Source organism: Triticum aestivum, chromosome 2D (genome assembly GCF_018294505.1).
Source record: "Triticum aestivum cultivar Chinese Spring chromosome 2D, IWGSC CS RefSeq v2.1, whole genome shotgun sequence".
NCBI classification, from domain to species: domain Eukaryota; kingdom Viridiplantae; phylum Streptophyta; class Magnoliopsida; order Poales; family Poaceae; genus Triticum; species Triticum aestivum.
The window spans coordinates 409,811,297-409,834,978 of NC_057799.1; positions in this window are offsets into that span (position 1 = coordinate 409,811,297).

The following is a 23,682-nucleotide window of genomic DNA, read 5'->3' on the forward strand; positions in this document are numbered from 1 at the left end:
CTCTGATACGTCTCCAACGTATCTATATTTTTTTATTGTTCCGTGCTATTATATTATCTGTTTTGGATGTTTTATATGCATTAATATGCTATTTTATATGATTTTTGGGACTAACCTAGCCCAGTGCTAGTTGCAGTTTTTTCCTTGTTTTTGGCTTTCGCAGAAAAGAAATACCAAACGGAGTCCAAACGGAATAAAACTTTCGCGTTGATTTTTGTTGGACCAGGAGACACCCAGGAGACTTGGAGTGCAAGTCAGAAGATCCATGAGGCGGCCAAATGGGTGGAGGGCGTGCCTAGGGGGGTAGGGCCCCTAGGTGACCCCCTGACCTAGATCTTCCTCTTATATATTCTCATATACCCCAAAAACTTCCAGGGGAGCCACGAAACCACTTTTCCACCGCTGCAACCTTCTGTACCCGTGAGATCCCATCTTGGGGCCTTTCCGGCATCCTGGTTGTTGGGAAACGTAGCATGCAATTTCAAAAAAATTCCTACGCTCACGCAAGATCTATCTAGGAGATGCATAGCAACGAGAGGGGGAGAGTGTGTCCACGTACCCTCATAGACCGAAAGCGGAAGCGTTAGGTTGATGTGGTTGATGTTGTCGAACGTCTTCATGATCCAACCGATCCAAGTACCGAACGTACGGCACCTCCGTGTTCAGCACACATTCAGCTCGATGATGTCCCTCGAACTCTTGACCCAGTAGAGGGTCGAGGGAGAGTTCCGTCATCACAATGTCGTGGTGATGGTGATGTGATCCCCGCAGGGCTTCGCCTAAGCAATACGACGCTATGACCGGATGAGTAAACTGTGGAGGGGGGCACCGCACACGGCTAAGAGAACAATTGATGTGCCTTTGGGGTGCCCCCATCCCCGTATATAAAGGAGAGGGGGAGGAGGTGGCCGGCCAGGAGGAGGCGCTCCAGGGGGGAGTCCTACTAGGACTCCACTCCGAGTAGGATTCGGCCCCCCTTTTCTTCCAACGGAGAGGGGGGAAGGGGAAAGAGGGGAGAAGGAGAAGGAAAGGGGGGCCGCGCCCCCCCCCACCCCTTGTCCAATTCGGATTGGGCAAGGGGGGTGCCACCTCCCGTGGCCTGCCTCCTCTTCTCCTCTATGGCCCTTGAGGCCCATTAACTTTCCCGGGGGGTTCCGGTAACCTCCCGGTACTCCGAACCCCGAACATCTTCGGAACCATTCCGGTGTCCGTATATAACCTTCCAATATATCAATCTTTACCTCTCGACCATTTCGTGACACCTCGTCATGTCCGTGATCTCATCCGGGACTCCGAACAAACTTCAGTCACCAAAACACATAACTCATAATACAAATCATCATCGAACGTTAAGCATGCGGACCCTACGGGTTCGAAAACTATGTAGACATGACCGAGACACATCTCCGGTCAACAACCAATATCAGAACCTGGATGCTCGTATTGGTTCCTACATATTCTACGAAGGTCTTTATCGGTCAAACCGCATAACAACATACGTCATTCCCTTTCTCATCGGTATGTTACTTGCCCGAGATTCGATCGTCGGTATCATCATACCTAGTTCAATCTCTGAAAGGATCGATACGGTCGACTAGAGGGGGGTGAATAGGAGACTACAAATTTTAATCTTTCTTGTCAATTTTAAGGCTTAGCGGAAAAACATGGTTCACTAGATATGCAACTAGGTGAATGCAACCTATATGACAAGCAAGCTCCAAGATAAATATGCTAGGCAACAAACTAAGTAGCAAGCCAACAAGCATACAACACAAAGTAAGGTGCGGGAAAGGATTAACCACAAGTGAGACGAGGACGAGGATTTTATCCTGAAGTTCACTCTTCCTTGGGGAAGAGCTACTCTCCATTTGGAGAGGTGCCGGAGCCAAAGCTTGCGGAACGCCACCGAAGGCTCACCATAATCTCCTTCGAGTCACCCCCAACAGATGAGCCTCGAATCACTCGGGGTTGGTCTTGAAGGCGAACACCACACCTTTACAAACTTCTCCGGAGCACACCACAAGCAAGGAAGCTTCCGGAGGAACCTCTAGCCGCCTAGGAGCCCAAGCTCCAGGAGTAACAAGTCGATGGGGAAGAAATGTTGCAAGGAACGCGATTTGGTTTGGTCAAGTTGTAGATCGGGTCTTGCTCTGCCAATCCCCAAAGTTTCAAAAAGTTTGGGTGGAGGGATGAGTATTGAGCAAAATGGGGTGTAGCAAAGGTGGAGCTCAACAAGACATTAGGGTTAGGGGTTGGAGGTGGAAGAAGAGCCCTTTTATAGTGTTCTTGTCCGGGTGGGGAATCTGCCCGTTGGACCCCGTGCGCACGGGCTAAGTCAGTCCCGTGCGCACGGGGTACTCAGAGAGTTTCACACCACCCTGTGCGCACGTGGTCAAAAGACCTCGTGCGCATGGGGTACTCAGAGAGTTTACACAGCACCCCGTGCGCACGGGGTCAAAAGACCCCGTGCGCACGGGTACTCAGAGAGTTACGCAGTACCCCGTGCGCAACGGTGTCCAAAGACCCCATGTGCACGGGGTACTCAGAGAGTTACGCAGTACCCCGTGCGCACGGGGGTCCAAAGACCCCGTGCGCACGGGGTACCCAGTAACTTTGAGTCACAAACTTCCTGAGTACCACAAGCACACACACTAGGATTTTAGGGGGTAAGATTGGGTAGGCTAAGTGTATAAGGTTCGGCAATGGAATTCCCACACAACTTTCATCCACACAAACCCCTCTTAATAGTGTGGTTATTCCTACGACTCGAAGAAAACCAAAAACTAAACCTTCGAAGCACCGGAAGACCACACCTTTGTCCTTTTTGAATTGGGGGGTCGCACATCTCCATCACGGAGCACTTGGAACCAATATCCTGAGATAAACTTTAGTAACCGATATTAGTTCAACTAACCACATTGTCATCACACCAAAATATAGTATAAGTGCCACTTGCACTTTCAATCTCCCCCTTTTTGGTGCATTGATAACAACGTGGTTAGAGCATGGCATAGAGGATAAAAAGATTGAATAGCCATGGGACAAATAACGATCATGGAAGCTCCCCCTATATGTGTGCCAGGATAAAATGAATGCTTGAGAATGCATCAAGTACACACATAGGAGGATCCTCCAAGATCATTATTGTCAAGACATGAGATCAACAAAATAAACCTATAACGGTGCCTAGATCTCATGAGATAGTGTGGTGAGAAAATATTGCGAGACACATAATAAGCAAGATATGATCATTGCAATAAGTTCAATAATAAAGCTAGAGTATCACAGGCATTACTGTGTAGCTCACACAACCACAAGAAGAAAGGAAATAAGAGTATCTCAAGCTAGCTAAAACCAACCAACAACGAGAAACACGAGGCTTGAGATCTCAACACACACACAAAACAAACCCATGAACACCAACACCACTTCTCCCCCTTTGTCATCAAGACAACAAAAAGGAGACAAATGGCGACACACAGACCCACTAGACAAGAGGAGGAGCACTCAAGGCATTATCATCATCATCATCAAAGCGCCATCCGACCATCGGAAAAGACCGAGCAGTGGCCTCACTGTCGTTGTCCTGTGACCCTGGACCGACCTCCTGACCGGCGGCAGCCCTAGCTGCCTTTTGCTCATGCCTCATAAACTTCTCCTTGTTGATTTCCTTAATATGACGGCGCTGGATAGACTGGCACATCTTGAACATGTTGCTCAAGGTCTTGAACAGAGACTTCTTCTCTCCTCTGGCAAAGATGGTCTCTGAACCAACGGACTTGGCATTACCACGAGGGATCCGTGCAGTGGAGGACATGCCTGGAGTGAAAGTAGCACGATCCTCAGGCCTAGGGTTGCGCCCCTTCTTGATAGGCACATATGGAGCAGGAGCAGCTGGGGTCCAGTTAGAGTTGCGCTTGGGAACAAAAGTCTTGAACGAGGCAATGTACTTGGCTGGGCAGACGGACTCAATCAATGCCTGAATGAATGGGGCATAGACCAAGGACTTGTTTTCTTCCACACACTGACGGAGCTCATAGAACATGAAGTCCAGGACATCCACCATCTTCTTCTGATTGAGGTACACAAAGGCATCTAGCATGGAACTCTGAATGTTATGGGAATCACCTGCCTTTGGAGTGAGAGTATACCTCAGGATATGGCGCATAGTGTCATAGAGGGGCAAAAGATCTTTGATGGACCCAGTGACAAATGACTTCTCTTGCTTGTATGCAAAACAAATCTCATCATTAGTGCGCTGCCCACTTTCCCAAACTCTGCCAAACTCATCAAATGCAGCCTCTTCATCAATGAATGGATAAGGAATTATCTCAGAGAACTTAGCCATAGGAGCGGAGCACTTGTGCGTTCCGGACATCCAAGTGAGGGTGCGAGCAGAATAATTTGAAAAATACAGAGTTGCAAAGAACTGCATCACGAGGTCTTCATTGTAGGGATGGTTGAATGTGACAAACGGAATGAGACCCAATCTTCCAAGAGCTGAGTACATACCGGGATACAGATGATCATTGTTGCAAAGACTCTCAGTGTTAACTTGCTTGTGAGGAGCAAACTTCTTTCACTTTGTCATGAGGAGCTCATGATAGACCCATTGCTGAAAATCATTCTTGAAGCAGGGACCACTCCCAAACCAGTGGTAGCCGCATACGGATGGCTCTGTCTCTCAGCCCACAGCTCTGGCTTGGTCCACTTGGCAAGAGGCATATTCCGGAGGTCACGCCCGCCCGGAATGGCTTGCTCGGGACTGGACTCCTCTTCCTCCTCTTCATCCTCATCAACACGATCATCCTCTTCTTCTATATCTTCATCATCATTGGGGTTCACATAGTGAGCATCATCTTGCGAGTCATACACTTCCTCTGAATCATCGGAGGCCTCAACAACAGGCCGCTTGCAGGCAGCACGGCGAACACGGCCCTGCCCAAACCCAGACCCCTGACTCATGCCTTCAGACGGCTGGCGACGAGCAACGGTGAATTCCCTGGACCCCCGTTTTGGGCGCTTGCGGCGAAGCTTGGCCCTCTTGTCAACGAAATCTGAAACACACGAACACCCAACAACACGCAGCACGAAACCCAAATGAGTACAAGTGCATGTTATATGGAATAGGAAAAGGTAGATAATTAGGTAAAAGGCCCCTGGATATCCCGTGTGCACGGGGGTTTAGACCCCGTGCGCACGGGGGTCCCGTGCGCACGGTACAGGCCGTGGACATGGGGCCCCGTGCGCACGGGGGTTAAACACCCTGTGGACACGGGGTTCTCCCAGCGGCAGCCACTTCCAGATCGAGATCTGGGATTGGGTGCAGCAGGGAGACCAGGGGATCCGAGCATCTGAGTACTACCTAGGGAGGAGGTGTGGCCAACCTAAACTAAGGAACAAGGAAACCCTAGAGCTAGGAAAGAAATGAAGGGCACGCATTGAGGGAGAGCAAGGGGACAGGACCAATCGGAGGAGGACCCCATCTTGATGACGATCCATGGAGCAAGAAGCCCGACGAGGCCCGGAGGAGCTCCGGCGAGCGGAGGTGACGGCGGCAGCGCTGGAGGCTTCCTGAGGTGTGGAGGGGACGAATGGATGAGAATGAAACCGAGCCCCCCATGCCCCGCCTATTCAGGGCTAGAAACTGTAGACCCCGTGCGCACGGGCTAAGTGAGCCCTGTGCGCACGGTACAGAGCCCGTGGGCACGGGGGCCCCATGCGCATGATACAAGCCCGTGGGCACGGGGTATTCAGGAAATTGACATGAGTATCTTTTTGAAGGTAAGGCTGAGTGTAGACTCTTTCCCCTTCTTCACAAGGCACTCGGTCTATATTTCCGAATACGCCGCAAGATAAGTCCTATAACTATGAGAAAGGTGTATGTGGAGAACTTGTACCGAAAAAAAAAGAAACACCAACCAAAGAAAACTAGAGAGAAAGGACAATAAAACCAACACACCACACACATCAAGCAAACATGGACACACCCCTCAAGAGAGGGCGGTGGCCGAAGCCAACATGTTTGAGTTTATTTGGTATGGCACCACGAAGATATGAACCTTGGGCCCAAGACCAATACTCATCTTTGAAGCGCAAGTATCACCTAAAGTGGCTAATGTGAAAGATTTTGTTTGATTTATGCACTTATAGGATAAGGTAGCTCATGAGTTGAGCTAACTCCCCCTAGACATGTGCCTACATCTAAGCAAGATAATACAAGAGTATGCGTGTATGAGCAAGGATTTCATCCCAAGTTACTTATATCCATGATATTTAGCTCATGCCTTAACTCGCGGAATCTTACTTCTTCAAGTGGCTTGGTGAAGATATCTGCTAGTTGATTCATGGTGTTGACATGGAGTAACTCAATGTTTCCCTTGGCCACATGGTCTCTAATGAAATGATGGCGAATCTCAATATGCTTGGTCTTGCTATGTTGAACTGGATTCTTGGCGATCTTGATAGCACTTTCATTGTCACACCAAAGAGGCACTTTGTCACATTTGACACCATAATCCATCAAAGTTTGCCTCATCCATAATAATTGAGCACAACAACTTCCGGTGGCAATGTACTCTGCTTCGGCCGTTGAGAGAGATATACAATTTTGCTTCTTTGAAGACCAACTTACCAACGATCTCCCTAGGAATTTACATGAATCGGAGGTGGACTTGCGGTCAACCTTGTCTCCGGCCCAATCCGAATCCGAGTATCCCATTAACTCAAGTGATGATCCTTTGGGAGACCAAAGGCCCAAGTTTGGGGTATGAACCAAATATCGAAGGATGCTTTTCACTGCCGAATAGTGGCTCTCCTTAGGAGCGGATTGATATCTTGCACACATACACACACTCAACATAATATCTGGCCTAGATGCACAAAGGTAAAGCAAGGAACCGATCATAGAGCGATATACCTTATGATCCACTTCTTTACCATTAGGATCAAGATGAAGTTGACCATTTGTGGGCATGGGTGTCTTCATTGGCTTGGCATCTTGCATTTTGAACCTCTTGAGCATGTCTTGAATATAACGAGATTGATTGATGAAAGTTCCTCCTCTCAATTGCTTTACTTGAAAACCGAGGAAGAACTTCAACTTCTGTTGTAGGTGAAGTTGTTGAGTTCTTCATGCATGGCATCTATCCAATCCGGATCGTCAAGTGCATCTTCTACCTTAAGGGGCTCAACACAAGAGACAAACGAGTGATGCTCACAAAAGTTTTCCAAACGTCTACGAGTAGTTACCCCCTTTTTGATGCTTCCATAGATGTTCTCGGTGAGATGTTGAAGGTGCTTTAGCTTGGCGGCCACTTTTTGCTCTTTGATGCCAAGCTCTTCTTCACTTGGTTTTGGACTTGATGAGGAAGCTTGCCCTTGGGATTGTTTTAGCCTCGGAGACACCCTTCTCTTCACGACCACAAGTTCTTGCTCATTAGGAAGTGATGAAGATGAAGACACTTGTGGTTGGGGTTGATCTTGATCTTGATCATGACTTTGAGCTTGATCTTGAGCCTCAATAATTGGTTCTTCATCATTTGGAAGAGCTTGCTCTTGATCTTTCTCATGAATATGAGGGACTTGATCTTGTTCTTGGATAGGTTCATGATCTCCCGAAGCATCTTGTACAAGTGGTGTCGATGATGACTTACCTTGTGGAGACTCCACAAGAGGGGCTCTTACTCCTTATTATTCTACTTGGACTTGGGGTGTTCCTTGTGGAAGAATGTGGCCTATCCCCATTGTCCTTATAGCTTGTGAAGGAGCCTCATCGCCTACAACGCTAGGAACAATTTGCTCCACACGGGAGCCGTTATCTTCATCAAACTCCACATTTACCGTTTCCTCAATGCACCCGGTGGATTTATTGAGAACTTGGTAAGCATGAGAGTTTGATGCATATCCAACAAATATGCCCTCATAAGTTCTAGACTCAAATTTAGCTAACCGGGATTTCTTATTTAAAATGAAGCACTTACAACCGAATACCCGAAAGTATTTGACGTTAGGCTTTCTCCCGATTAGGAGCTCATACGGGGTCTTGTTCTTGAGCTTGCGAAGATAAAGCCGGTTTGAAGCATGGCATGCGGTGTTGATGGCTTCGGCCCAAAGCTTGTATGGAGACTTGTACTCATCAAGCATGGTCCTAGCCATCTCAATAAGAGTCCGATTTTCCCTCTTTGCACAACCATTTTGTTGGGGAGTATAGGGTGTGGCATATTGGTGCTTTATCCCCTCTTCACTCAAGAATTCATCCATTGTACAGTTCCTTAACTTGGTGCCATTGTCACTTCGAATTGCCTTGATCTCACAGTTATGTTGACGTTGAGCCTCTTTGGCAAAGTTGATGAAGGTTTCTTGAGTTTCATCTTTGGTCTTGAGAAAGAACACCCAAGTATATCTTGTATATAACGCCAAACTCGTGAGAGCCGGTCTGAGGGTTATGGGAGACGCGATGGCTCCCACCCCTCTCCTCTCCACCTCTGGCGACTCCGATGGCGATTCTAGGGTTTAACCCTACGATCTCCACCTGGCGAACCCAATGGATGGCCTCCTCCATTGGGACTTTTCCCCCGGCCTTATGGTCGAGGCACAGGTGCGTGCACGGTTTGGATCTACGGTCCACTTCGTCCCCAACTCCGGCTCCAAGGAATTCTTCCTTGAAGTCTCCTTCTCCTCGGCCTCTTTTCCCCTCTCGGTGGATTCGGTTGGTTTGGCTCTTCAGTCATGTATTGGAGGGCTTAGTGATGGTTTCAACGTTGTTCGCTTGGGGGATCGTCATTTCCGGTTCTCAGTGGCATCAAATCAAGTGGGACATTTTATCTTTGGTCTACGGGACCGTATTTGGCCGGACTTTATTTGTCACTTTCATTTGCATCGCGGTATGGACAATCGCCCCCGGATTCAATCATGGCATGCAGACTCTGAGCTGACTGGTTTGGCTTCTTCACCTGGTCCGGCGATCAAATCTAAATGGTTATCTTCTCAACATAATGTGCCTATGGATCCTGCATCTATTCTAGTGTTTCAGAATTTGGGTTTGATCCCGCCGCCGACGGACTTGCATTCCGGCGAGCCTCCAGCTGTGACCTCTTTTGGTAGTTTTCGGGCTCCGGTTTCTTCGGATATTTTTCGGATTGGGTCCTTATCCCTACCTATCTCCTCCGATATTCCGGCCAAGTTGCCTTCTTTTCGAGGTGGGTTGTTTGATTTGGGATCATGGGAGTCCATCCCGGATGATACTCTTTACTCCATATTGGATGGATGGCAGGCTGGTTATGATAATGACAGTGTTAAGCAAATGGTACAAATCTCATCAGTTCCAACCAAAGATTATATATACAAACGGCTTAAGCATTGTTCTATATGTGATCAGCTTGGTCATGTCGCTGACAGTTGCACTGGGTACTTTTATCAGAGTTGTGGGGATGTTTCTGGGCATGGCTCCTGTTTTTCTTCACGTAGAAACTCCAATAAACATGTGCCATGCAAGGTGGGCCCGGACCCTTTAGGCCATCCATGCAATGCCTGCTCTGCAATTGATCACATGACTAGGCTTTGTCCTGGGCTTCGTCGTTGCACGCTTTGCCACCGTGTGGGTCATGCGGCCCGTAAGCCCAGATCTTGCAAATTTTTACCTCATTTGGTTTGGGCACAAAAATCATTACCAGTAACAAAATCTGAGAGGATCTTGCCTCGGGGTGAGTTGGGGGTGTCTGTGTTTGGTAATCCTATGGTTGTTGGTATGGCCTGTGTGGTGAGGGATACGCGTGACCACTGGGTTTGGAAACAGAAACAGAAAATCCCATGCTCCTCGGAAGTGGCCACCGCCCATTGCTTGACGATACGCCTCCCCGGTCAGGGTGTAGCCACTTCAGCCTGCCAAAAACCCCAATCGAGTGAACCGGTGTCCTCGAGCTCACCACCCCCACCTTCATTTCCCCCACTCCCATCGCCTTCTCTCTGTCCATCATCGGCGATTCCCCTTTCAGCGGATTCCAAACCTCCGGCAACTCTAGCTATGGCGAACTTCCCAGTGCGCCCGTTCGCCTTCGCTCCGGTTGGATCGATCTTCGACCATGGCCCTGCTCATCGCGTCCAGCGCCATGTCATGGTGGTAGATGATCCGCCCCTCAACCATGACAGGTATGCTATTGTTTCAGTCCATCCTCCAGTCCCTGATCATTAAAAGGAGCTTTGGCTGGCCGAGGTCTGTCGCATTATCACTGGGGATCTAGAGTATGATTTGGTGGATGATTTTATTTACCCGCTGGGAATTGGTTGTGTGGTTTTTGCGGATATGGAGAGTCGGGATGCTGCCATTAGGGAGGGACCTCACGCTCTGACTGAGGATTCTACTTTCTCTTTAGTACCTCATGATGAAGGTCTCAATATGCGCATGCCTGCTTTTGAATATGAGGCTTGGGTTATGTTTCTAGCTTTCCCAATGGACTACCAGACCGAGCACTATATTCATAAGGCCGTTTCTAATTTTGGAAAGCTCCTTGTCTGGCCACGCCCGGGTCACAACAAAGCTAGAGTTCTGGTTAAGTGTCATATCAAAGATGTTGCTGAAGTGTCGCATAGTCTGTTGGTTACCAGGGTTGGTTTGTTGACAGGGCTTGCTCGATCTTGGTCTGTACCTGTGTATGTTCTGAACGGCAGGAATACTATTCCCAGTTTAGTTGGTAACGAAGATGTTCCTCCTCTTCTGAATGCATCACCCCACCCATATGAGCTTCCCTATTACACTCTCATGCAGCAGGCAAGAATTGATGAGATGGCTGCCCAAGAGGCTCTGAATGAAGCGGCATGGAACGCCCCGGATCCTGCCCAGGTGCACATTCAGGAGAATGGTTGGCCTATGTGGCCCGTGGTTCCTCCGCCATACACAGGGTTCAGTTTTAGAACTTTCTTCCAGTACGACGGGCCGTCCCTGATGGATGGTGTGGACCCAGAAAACAATGTTCAGGACAACCTGTCGGATATTTGGTCTTCTGACTCAGAGTTTCAGGCGGTGGAAGCGTTGGCTGATGGCTTTGTGCTTGGGAATCCTACTGCACGACTTGCATTTGTCAGAGCTGGAGGAGATTCAGCTAACTTCTTTGTGGTCGTCGATCATGAGTTGTTGCTTTGGATGGGAGGGATGCTCAAACGCATATATACGCCGGCCCTCACCTTTCAACCATCTGAGGCTGTTATGTTACCCCTTAATCCATTCAAGTTTCTACAAAACCAATTGAATGTTGTTGTGATTGCCTGGCTTGAAGGCATAGTCCCAGAGCGTGATGTTATGTCAGAGGTGTTCAGTTCAATCTTTCAGTTGGGGGCTGCCATCATACCATCGTTTCTGCTGCAGGAGTCTGTTGAGTGCAGGTCTGAAGCGATTGGTACTGATTGGGAGAGGGCGGCTCGCTCTCCTGGTCTCAAGGCGATCTCACGACTTGTTTCTCAAGATACAGAGTTACAGTCAATGCCCCTGTCTGATCAAGAGACTGCTCTTCAGGTGATTGCTTCTACTTCTCTTTATAATGCTCCCCAGTCCCGCAATGTGCTAGTTCCTCTTGACACAACCATTGTCAGAAGAAGCACTTGATCTAATAAGTATGATGGTTTCAAGATCAATCACGTCTCTGACACCAAGCGCTCTGAGTCACGGGTCAAACCACGCGAGACTTCTTTTATCACAGCTGTTTCTTTGGCTGCTGCCCCCGTGCAGGTTCGGTCTGATGCTTGTCCCCCTCCTATGACGATTAAAGATCTTCAACAGCTGGGCAGACGCTGCGGGATTGCGCAGGATGTTCTTTCTCCCGAGAAGCTGCTGGATGATCAGTGCTCGACCACTGGAACTGAAGACTAAATTTTCGCTTGTTCATGAATATGTCGTGGAATGTTCTGTCGTGGAACATCAGGGGCATCAACTCTGATGCTAAAACTTTGGCTCTTAGGAATGCTATTGATACTAGTGGATGTTCTGTGCTATGTATCCAGGAAACAAAGCGTGACTCTTTTGATCTGGCGTTTATTAAAACTTTCTGCCCTAGCCTTTTAATAAATTTGTGTTTGCCCCATCAATGGGTGCCTCTGGTGGTCTTATTATCATATGGAATAGCTCCGTGTTTGTGGGCATGCCTTGGTATGTTGACTCGTTCGCTGTGGGTGTCTCTTTTGTTGCTACTCAGTCTAGTGATTCTTGGAAATTGATCAATGTCTATGGTCCATGCTCTGGTCAGCGTCGGGTGGATTTTACTAACTGGTTATTTGACCTAAATATACCTGATGATGAAAATTGGCTGATCCTTGGAGATTTCAACTTTATTCGTTCCACGAATAATAGAAACAAACCTGGGGGTGACGCTGCGGACATGTTGCTATTTAACGAAATCATTCGAGCGCAGTCTCTGATGGAGCTACCTGTGAAGGGCAGAACATATACCTGGAGTAATATGCAAGACGACCCCCAGCTCGATTGGTTCTTTTCGTCCTCTTGTTGGACTACCTCTTTCCCAAACACGATGGTCTTGCCATTGGGGAAACCGGTGTCTGATCATATTCCGTGTGTGGTTACAATTGAATCTACTATCCCCAAGTCCAAACTCTTCCGTTTTGAGAATTTTTGGGTTAACCATTCTGGGTTTATGGATGTGGTTGCCGCCTCTTGGTCCAAGGCATGCCATGCCCCGAACGCTGCTGCCCGCATTTGTAAAAAACTGAAAACTCTGAGATATGATCTCAAGAGATGGAGCAGAGATATCCCAAAGCTGAAAATCATGATCCAGAACAGTAATGAATCTTTAGCTAGAATGGATAATCTCGAGGACAAAAGACCTCTATTTATCCAGGAGTCAAACTTTCGGAAGATTTTGAAATCTCACTTGCAGACATTGCTACAGTTTCAGAACGAGTACTGGAGGAAAAGATGCATGATCAGATACTTCAGATTTGCAGATGAGAACACCAAGCTCTTTCAATCTCTGGCCACTGAGAGATATAGACATAATTCTATCGCCACGCTTCGTGATGGTGCTGTGGAAATCCATGACCACGTTGGCAAGGAAGGGGTGTTGTTCGAAACCTATAAGGATCGTTTGGGTTCTTCTAAACCCACTAACATGCGTTTTAATCTTTCTAGAATCATCCGACGGATCGAGGGACTGGATCAATTGTCGGCACCTTTTTCCAATGAAGAGATTGACACTGTTATTAAGGAAATGCCGAGTGATCGGGCTCCGGGTCCTGATGGTTTTAACGGTTGTTTCCTTAAGAGCTGCTGGTAGATCAGCAAGTCGGACTTCTATGAGCTGTGCCATGCCTTTCATGCTGGAGGGCTAGATATCACCAACATTAGTGAGGAGTACATCACCTTGATCCCTAAGAACCCTTCTCCAGAAACTGCAAATGATTATAGACCAATTACCTTACTGAATTGTTGTCTGAAAATCATCACTAAGATCTTGGCTAACCGGCTACAGAAAGTCATCCTCAAAATCATCCACAAAAACCAGTACGGTTTCCTCAAAGGGAGGAGAATCCAAGATTGCCTGGCGTGGTCGTTTGAATATATCCATCAATGCCATACCTCAGCGACGGAAAACATCCTCCTCAAGTTAGACTTTGCCAAGGCGTTTGACACTATTGAGCACGCCCCCATGATGGAGATCATGAAGCACATGGGTTTTGATGACAAATGGCTTGGATGGATGAAAACGATATTTGGCTCGGGGGTTTCTTCTGTACTCCTTAATGGGGTTCTTGGTCGGAAATTCAACTGTAAATGTGGTGTGCGATAGGGGGACCCTCTCTCACCGTTGATCTTCGTCCTTGCGGTAGACCTCCTCCAAGCAGCAGTTAACGATGCTTTTGCTCGAGGACTAGCTGAGCTTCCTCTCCCTCGAGACAGGGCGGGTGACTTCCCAGTTGTCCAATACGCTGACGACACGATTTTAGTTATGCAGGCATGTCCCGAGCAGGCTGCCCGTATGAAAACTATCTTGGAAGATTATGCTATTTCGATTGGGCTGAAGATCAATTTTCAGAAATCAACTCTTATACCCATTAACATTGATCACCGACGTGCTTGTGAACTGGCTGGGGTTTTTGGCTATTCTGTTGGTTCCATGCCCTTCACCTACCTCGGCCTGCCAATGGGCACGACGAGGCCAAGTGTTCTTGATCTTATGCCGCTAGTAAATGCAGTTGAGAGGAAGACATCCACTGCGTTGTCACTGATGTCATCCGGGGCCAAACTGACCTTGGTCAATTCTGTTGTGACTTCGATGCTGATATATGCAATGTGCACAATCAAATTGCGCCCAAAGGTGATCGAACATCTGGGCAAAAAACTCTGATGATGGGGTCAAGAATAACTCTCTTGCGGCCTGGGAACTTGTTTGCCGCCCAAAACGCTGCGGAGGCCTTGGTGTTATCGATATCAAAACACAGAATGTTGCCCTTCTCCTAAAACATCTATTCAAATTCTATAATCATGAAGATGTTCCCTGGGTGGAGCTTGTTTAGGATGCCTACTATAGAAACAGAATACCGCATGCAACTGAGGCAGTGGGCTCTTTCTGGTGGAAGGACGTGATGCAACTCAGTGGGATCTTCCGAGGGATCACTAAAGTCACCCCGGGGGATGGCTCTAGCGCTTTATTCTGGAAAGATGTTTGGTCTGATAATATTCAGGATTCCCCACTCATGGACATATACCCACGGGCTTTTTCATTTTGCTTGAATGAAGACGACTCCATTGCTAAGGTTCTTACTGCAACTGACCCAGCCATGATCTTTAGTCTACCTCTCTCGATCCAGGCGAGGGAGGAAATCAAAGAGATCCAGGAGGGGTTGACACAAAATCGGGTGGCCAACGACCGCTGTGACATCTGGGAATGCACGCTCGGGCGTTTCTCGTCCAAGAAATTCTATAACCATTGCTACAAACAGGTTGTGGCAGATGAGGCGTTCGGATGGCTCTGGAAAGCCAAAAGCCCAATCAAATTCAACATGTTTGGGTGGCTACTCCTAGTTGATCGTCTGAATACCAGGAATATGCTCAAACGCAGACATTTTGCTGTCGTGGGGGGCAACTACGCATGCATGTTCTGTCAAAACCCTCCAGAGGAAGCTGTGGAACATCTATTCTTCAATTGCCCCTTTAGCCAACGCTGCTGGGACAAAGTTGGATTGGCATGGCCGATAGATGACAACAGATTGGCTCTACTGCATGGGGGTAGGGATAACTGGAGGCAACCTCTTTTCATGGATATTTTTCTTTTGGCTGCTTGGAGTCTATGGATGGAGAGAAACAACCAACACTTTAGAGGGATTCAGCATTCTTTCGGAGCATGGCTGGCTAGATTCAAGCATCTCTTGGAGCTGCTAGCACATAACTGCAGAGAGGAACTTCGCCCCTTCCTGTCTAATTACATTGTAAATTTGGGTCACTAGGGTTGTGGATAGCTTGCTTGGCCGGGGGGCCACAAAAACCCTTTGTAACACATATGTAATTGTTCCTTTGTGAGTAATACAAAGTCAGTGGGAGCCTCTCCCACTGTCATTCACCCTAAAAAAAGTATATCTTGTGAAGTCATCAACAATGACAAGGCAATACCTCCTCCCTCCCAGACTATCATATGTTGGAGGCCCAAAAAGATCCAAATGGAGCTTTTTCATGGAGCTTTCCAGCAATCCAAGCACTACAAGGACGATCTTTGGAAAAAGACACGTTGGTTAGTCCAAGGATGTGCTCCCCCTTTAAGAGAGCTTGTAAATTTCTCATGCCCACGTGGGCTAGCCTACGGTGCCATAGCCACCCACGTCGGCCTTGGCCATTAGGCATGTTGCAAGATGAGTTTTCTCTTTTGAGAAATCAACCACGTAAAGGTTGCCTTCAACATGCCCAACAAAGACCACTTTGAGATTGCTTCTCTTAAAGACGGTCACATGGAATTCACCAAAATGTGAATCATATCCGGCACAAGCCAATTGAATAGTTGAAAGTAAATTGTAGTGAAGGGATTGGACAAGCATGACATTTGAAAGTGACAAATCATTAGAGATTACCACCTTGCCCAAACCCAATACCTTGCCCTTGCTATTGTCACCAAAAGAGATGTTCGAAGAGGCCTTGAGTAAATCAACGAACTCCACAAGCATCTCCCTTTCTCCGGTCATATGATTGGCCCATCACTGGTGCGCGTCGGTCCTAAACAAATGGTTTTTAACCCCTTTCCGTGATGGCATTTGGAACCGTCGCCAAGTGAGTGTGGGATATAGGGGGGTCCTTCCCACACGACCCAGAAACTATTGGGGATATGCCCTCCTGGCACACACGTTCGGCAAAATGAGGTCGTGTGCGACTAGCGAGCACTCAAATACAGAAATACATACAGTAGAGCTAAAAACAATACAATTATACGGCGAAATTGTTTCCAGTCGCAAGTACATCCCACACAGTCAGTCCCCGCTAAACGTTTCCGTTCGTATGCACGTCCCACATAGTCGCTCCAAGGAAAACGTTTCCGTTCATAGGTACATCACACACAATTTTCCCGTTAAATCATTTGCGTTATTGAATGTATCACACACGGTCCGTAGAAGAAACTGTGTGGCAAAGGCTGTCCATCACACACAGTTTTTATGTGGTAAACGTTTGCGCAAGAGGTGGCCTAACAGAAACAGTTTTCAAGAGAAAGTCGTGTGTGATTGTTCATTGATCCAACACAGTTTATTCCTAGAAACTGTGTGCGTTGCCTGAGGTCATCACCCACGGTATTTTTTCAACAACCGTTTGCAATAGCAAAACACAATTAGCAGGCTAATTCGCCATTAGCAGGCTAATTATCCGATTATTCATAATCCATTTATTAATCTAATTGACACTTCATATTAAGCACACAATATATTTCATTTCCATATTAAGGAAGCAGAATTTCGTAATTGAAATACATCAGAGTACAACATGATATAGCTTCAGCACTCAGCTACCCCATTACACAACTGCACCAGCAGCAAGTTCCACATGCAACATGTAGAACCTTTCGAAATTAGCATCATAGACGGTATATAGACATATGCATCTCATCTGGAAAACTGCTGAAGCGGAAGGCGAATATTGTGCCTTCATTCATGTTGAAGGTCTTTGCAACTTTAGGCCAGTGCCTGTGGATGATTGACCGTCCGTCCCTCTTCAGGAACACTTCAATATTGAAACGTGGGTGTTGTATGAAAACCTTCCTCGCCTCCTGACCATAGAGGTGATTTGAGAGGTAATCATCAGTGAACTGCTTTGGAAAGGCCTGAAAACAAGGATGTGCATAAATATCTTCTCTATATTGGAAATGGGGCAAAGGAATAAAAAAAGGCAAGGTATAATAGTTAGTACCATCTTGTAGTGAACTGATGTCTTCTTCATTGTGCAGACAAAGATCTTTTTGTTTTTTGTCGCTAATTTCTTTATCCTAACAATCTTTCTGAGTTTCTTGATTTGATTGATATTCATGGACAACTCATTTCCCCGTATGCAAAAAGGATCGAACAGTGGGTCAAAACCTCTGACGGCAGGACCTACATGTGCAAGACCAAATTGTTAAAAACCAAAATATTAGAATGGTTCCTGCAATTGCACAATAATGTGCTATTAGACAACGGACCATGCACGTGCTAACCTCGATTGTAAAACTTAGTGCTTCCCATTGTTTCCCTGCAACACATATAAGGTAGTTAGTCATCAGGTTAAGTAAGGGTTCGCATGCTATCAGTAAAATATGTTGATGAAAAATAAGCACATTGCAGATTCATCAGATTAACTGAAGCCACACAGAAAACCCATTTACCCAAACCAAGCATGATTAAGAACTAGGAAATATAGCACTTCTATATGTTTCTCATGTATTAAGTGCAACCAAATTCGATTTATTCCTCACACGCACAACAATACAAAATTCTGCCCACGACAATTGGACATCGCATTGTAGAATTGAACCAAGCAGTTAACTAAACACCACAACAAATGAACCAAACATTAACTGATCACCACATTGCACAATATAACATAGTCCTAATAGAAGATCAGAGAGTTAACCAAACAGTTAACTACAACCAATTGTAGCAATTGTATTTGTTTCTCATGTATTCACTACAGCCAAATTCAATTTATTTCTCACATGGTGTACAATAACAGAATGCACCCACAATTTTGTAAAGATAAATTCAATTTATTTCTCACATGGAAGACAATACAAAATTGCAGCCTGAAGAATTGAACATCACATTTGCAGAATTGAACCAAACAGTTAACTGAAGATGACAACTAATTAACAAAATAGTTAACAAGTGAGCACCACACTACACGACATATAGAACATATACACTAGAGCAACAGGTTGCATGGTGAAATTGGATTACACAATTCACTAGAATTTGTGAAGGAAAGGCAGGAGCAGCACACGCAATGGGTAAACCGAGCATGCTTAACCGGCATAGCTAGCAATTGGCAAGGTGCTCCTTGAAGATCTGGGGGTCGGCACAAATGGCAGCCATCGCGACCTCATCCACGTGTGCGGCCGCGATTTGCTTCTCCGCTGCCAAATGCTCCTTGAGGTCCTGGCTATACTGCGTGCACCATGGCTTAAGCCGGCGCTTATTTGGTGGAGGGGTCGGTGATTTGGGTGGAAGGTGTCGCGCTCGCGCCGGCGGTCGGGGCATGTGGGATGTGGAAGGAGGAGGAGGATGGGGGTCGGGTGTGGATTACCTGCCTGGATAGAGGAGGTCGAGCAGCGTGAAGGAGGGTCGCCGGCGAGGAGGCAGCGGCGCTGCAAGCAAGGAGTGAAGGTTTCAACTTGGAAAGGAAGGCGGAAAGAGGGGAAATGTGGCTTTTGGTAAGGGGGAGGTGCGGAGGTAGATATTTCCGCGGAAGCCAAAAATTTGGAATCGCTTCAGCCAAAAAACTGGCGCGCAAAGTGTCATCAGACACGGCCCCTTATTCAGAACTGTGTATGATATGTGGACATCAAAAACGATTCAGATAGCTTAACCCGTGTGTGATGAGTTTGAACATCAAAAGTTTTTGTTCGAATTTCCGTGGTTACAGTGGTCATCCACGTCATTGCATAATTTGGGTACACAAAGGAGACTACAGCACACCCACACTTCTTAATCGAGCAAGTTCAACAATTAAACAGAGCTAGCTGACCTAAACATTACTCTAACAAATTAAAGACTGGCGCTTTTAGTTAAACAAAACAAAGAGTACTACTACAGCTGGTGCTCGTCGATCTCCGCCACCGCCTCCATGTCCAGCTCGCGCCCGACGGTCTCCTGGGGAAGGGGCTCCATGGCATCCATCGCACCATACTCGGCAAGCATCTCGCCATCCGTGTCCGCAATCTCTTTGGAAAAGGCCGCGATGAGCTGGGCATGGGCAGATGCGATCTGGGCTTGGACGGGCTCCATCGTCGCAAGTTATGCAGCGGAGGAAAGGACGGCTGCTCGAACGCTCTCGGCGATTGCCAGCTCTTCGGCTGTGGGTTGCCGACCGTTGTCGGAGAATCTTCGTTCGATTTGTGCGGTGACCGCCATGAGCTGGGCGTGGGCGGCCTCGACATGGTCGTGGGCGGCCTCCATCAGGGCTAAGCCCGCCGCTGCGGAACGGACAACTGTTGTGCCGCTCTCACCCATTGCTATCCCCGAGGCAGATGTTGTTGCCACCACCTGAGAAGCAACATCGGCCGTTTGGGCTGCCTTTGCCGCCCGGTCACAAATTGCAGCCGCGCTCATGCACCTTGTTAGCACGCGCATGGTGGCTGTGGTCGCGCTCTCGCCGGAGTGGGCGACCGAAGTTGCCCTCACGATGTGGGTCCACGTGCCCACCTTTCACCGGTGACGATTGAACAGTGAAATGATATTTGGGGAGCGAGCTAGTGTGCTTGAGACTCCGGCTGTGGACTATAGCCGATGCACCTTCTCGCGTAAGCCATAGGCGTACTATACACCGACGGTGCTCCAGGATATTTTGTACTACATCTCACACGGTTGTTGATAATAAACTGTGTGCGATCTACTTGATTTTTCATCTTGATTTGAATTACGTAATGGGGTCACAGTGGCAATGGACGGCGTTTGAATTGCTAGACCTTTTATCTGGAGTGAACATGCAACTATATGTGTGTCATAAAAGAATTGGAATTATTCAGGGTTCGTTTGAACATTTTATACATTAAATTTGTTTTCTAGCCATTTCAGGTGAACAATTCAAATTTGAAATACATGCACATGCTCCAGTGCATATAAATTGGTTGAAAAATCAAATCTGTGTCCTTGAGTGCATGCTTAGGTCCCATGCAAGAAATGGGAAAAAATTTCAAACACGAGGGCACCGTTGATTGCTGGCAAAACATTGAGATGCCTGGTTTTAAAATTCTAGTAAATCCAAAACTCGTCCGAAATTCAAGAAACTTGGCATGCTATCATGGAGCGGCATCAACATGATGTGGTACAAATTTTGTCCCATTTGGGGCAGGTTTGGGTATATGCTTCTCACAAACCAGAGCTTCTCACAACAAGCATGATGGTTTTTGGTAGGGAACGTCCCACCTTTGTGGACGAAATGATATCCATTGCCTCTTATTGCTTTTAATTTTTTTTCTCGTATCAACATAGAACAACAGGAGTATTGTGTGAATTTTTGTGATTTTTCGGGGTTCGTTTGGACGTTTTTATGCATTAACTGAGTTTTCGATGCGTTTTATGTGCATAATTCAAATTTGAACTACATGCACATGCTCCAGTGCATATAAATTGGTTGAAAAATCAAATATGTGTCCTTGGGTGCATGCTTAGGTCACATGCAAGAAATGGGAATGAATTTCAAATACCGGGGCACCATTGATTGCCGGCAAAACATTGAGATGCCTGGTTTTTACATTCTAGTAAATCCAAAACTCGTCTGAAATTCATGAAACTTGGCATGCTAACATGGAGCGGCATCAACATGCCGTGGTACAAATTTTATCCCATTTGGGGCAGGTTTGGGTATCTGCTTCTCACAAACCGGAGCTTCTCACAACAAGCATGATGGTTTTCGGTAGGGAACGTCCCACCTTTGGGGACGAAACGATAATAATAAGAGTGCACGTGCATTGGACTAAGCTGGAATCTGCGAGCATTCAATAAATAGGAGAAGACAAGGCAATATGGGCTCTTGGTTAAATCAACAATAATGCATATAAGAGCCACTTCAACAATTTAATTATGGTCTTCTCCTATCGACCCCAAAGAAAAGAAAAGAAATAAAAGCTATTTACACGGGAAAGCTCCCAACAAGCAAAAGAAGAACGGGAAATCTTTTTGGGTTTTCTTTTTGATTATTACTACTACAACAAGAAAAGTAAACTAACTAAAAGCTACACTAATTTTTTTGTTTTTCTTAAAGTTTATTAAACACACAAGAAGAAAGCAGGAAAAAGAAAAATAAACTAGCATGGATATTACAGTGAAAGAGTATGAGCACCGGCATCTAGCAATGAGTGTGTGTAAACATAAATGTAATGTCGGCGGGAAATACGTACTCCCCCAAGCTTAGGCTTTTGGCCTAAGTTGGTTTATTGCCACGGATGGCCTGGCGGATACCCGTAGGTGTAGTTGGGGTCGTACTGAGATGCAGCGGTTATCACCTCCTGAGCTGCAGCGTGGCGGCGAGCTGCCTCCGCCCTCCTCTCGTACTCATCTGCCTCCTCACTGGTAATAAAATGTCTTCCTTTTGCCTCCTCACAAATGTACTAGTGAGATAGTGGTACTGGCGGCATTTATCTGCCTCAAAGCTCACAAGAACGGCGTTACGCAAATATGCGTTAAATTCTTCCTTGATTCCCGCTCGATCCATAAAATTTTCTGAAGGCCATTCACAGGGCCGCACTGGAGCGTCCCTTGGTGGCTCCTCATCAGCATCATGCATTCCAAGCCTGGGTCCTTGCTTCCTTGAAGAACCACCTTGGAACATTTTCCTAAGCATATTTCTTCCTCTGAAAAATTTCTGAAATTTTTAGTAACTTCAAACAAAAGTGAACCAACCTTAATAAAATTGATAGCAACTACTCCTACAAGTGCCTAGATACTATATCATGCATTAGAACTACTTGGAACCACATAAATTTGACATGCAAGCTCAAAAACATGGTCACCTAGGCAGCACAAATTTGCAATGAATAAAGCACTAGAACAAAAACTAATTGGACCAATGGAGGAGTCACATACCAAGGAACAATCTCCTCAAGCAGTTTTGTGAGAGGTGCTTTGAGCAAGGAGATCAAAAATCACAGCAAAATGAGCTAGAACTCGTGCTTGAGCTGGATATTGGTGTTTGTGGGAGGAAGAAGGAGTGTATGGGTGCAGGAATAAGTGGAGGAGGGCCACCGTGGGCCCACGAGGCAAGGGGCGCGCCCTCCACCCTCGTGGCCAGGTGCTTGCCCCTCCTGCTATGTTCTTAGTGCCAGATATTCTCAAATATTCCAGAAAAAATCATATTCCATTTTCAGGGCATTTGGAGAACTTTTATTTTTGGGGTATTTTTATATTGCACAGATAAATCAGAAAACAGACAGAAAAATACTATTTTTACTTTATTTCAACTAAATAACAGAAAGTAGAAGGAGGGTACAGAAGGTTGTGCCTTCTAGTTTCATCCATCTCATGCTCATCAAAAGGAATCCACTAACAAGGTTGATCAGGTCTTGTTAACAAACTCATTCCGAATCGCATGAAACCGGAGAAATTTCGAATAACACTATGTTACCTCAACGGGGATATGCACATCCCCAATAATAAGAATATCATATTTCTTCTTGACAGCAGGAAGAGGAAATTCAAAACCTCCAAAAATAATCGATGGAATTTTTCCAATAGAATTGATACTGTGGACTTGAGGTTGTTTCCTCGGAAAGTGTACCGTATGCTCATTACCATTAACATGAAAAGTGGCATTGCCTTTGTTGCAATCAATAACAGCCCCTGCAGTATTCAGAAAGGGTCTTCCAAGAATAATAGACATACTATCGTCCTCGGGAATATCAAGAATAACAAAGTCCGTTAAAATAGTAACATTTGCAACCACAACAGGCACATCCTCACAAATACCGACAGGTATAGCAGTTGATTTATCAGCCATTTGCAAAGATATTTCAGTAGGTGTCAACTTATACAAACCAAGTCTATGATATAAAGAGAGAGGCATAACACTAACACCGGCTCCGAGATCACATAAAGCAGTTTTAACATAGTTTCTTTTAATGGAGCATGGTATAGTGGGTACTCCTGGATCTCCTAGTTTCTTAGGTATTCCACCCTTAAAAGTATAATTAGCAAGCATGGTGGAGATCTCAGCTTCAGGTATCTTTCTCTTATTTGTAACAATATCCTTCATATACTTAGCATAAGGATTCATTTGCAGCATATCAGTTAATCGCATACGCAAAAAGATAGGTCTAATCATTTCAGCAAAGCGCTCAAAATCCTCATCATCCTTTTTCTTGGATGGTTTGGGAGGAAAATGCATGGGTTTCTAAACCCATGGTTCTCTTTCTTTACCATGTTTCCTAGCAACAAAATCTCTCTTATCATAACATTGATTCTTTGATTGTGGGTAATCAAGATCAACAGCAGGTTCAATTTCTACATCATTGTCAT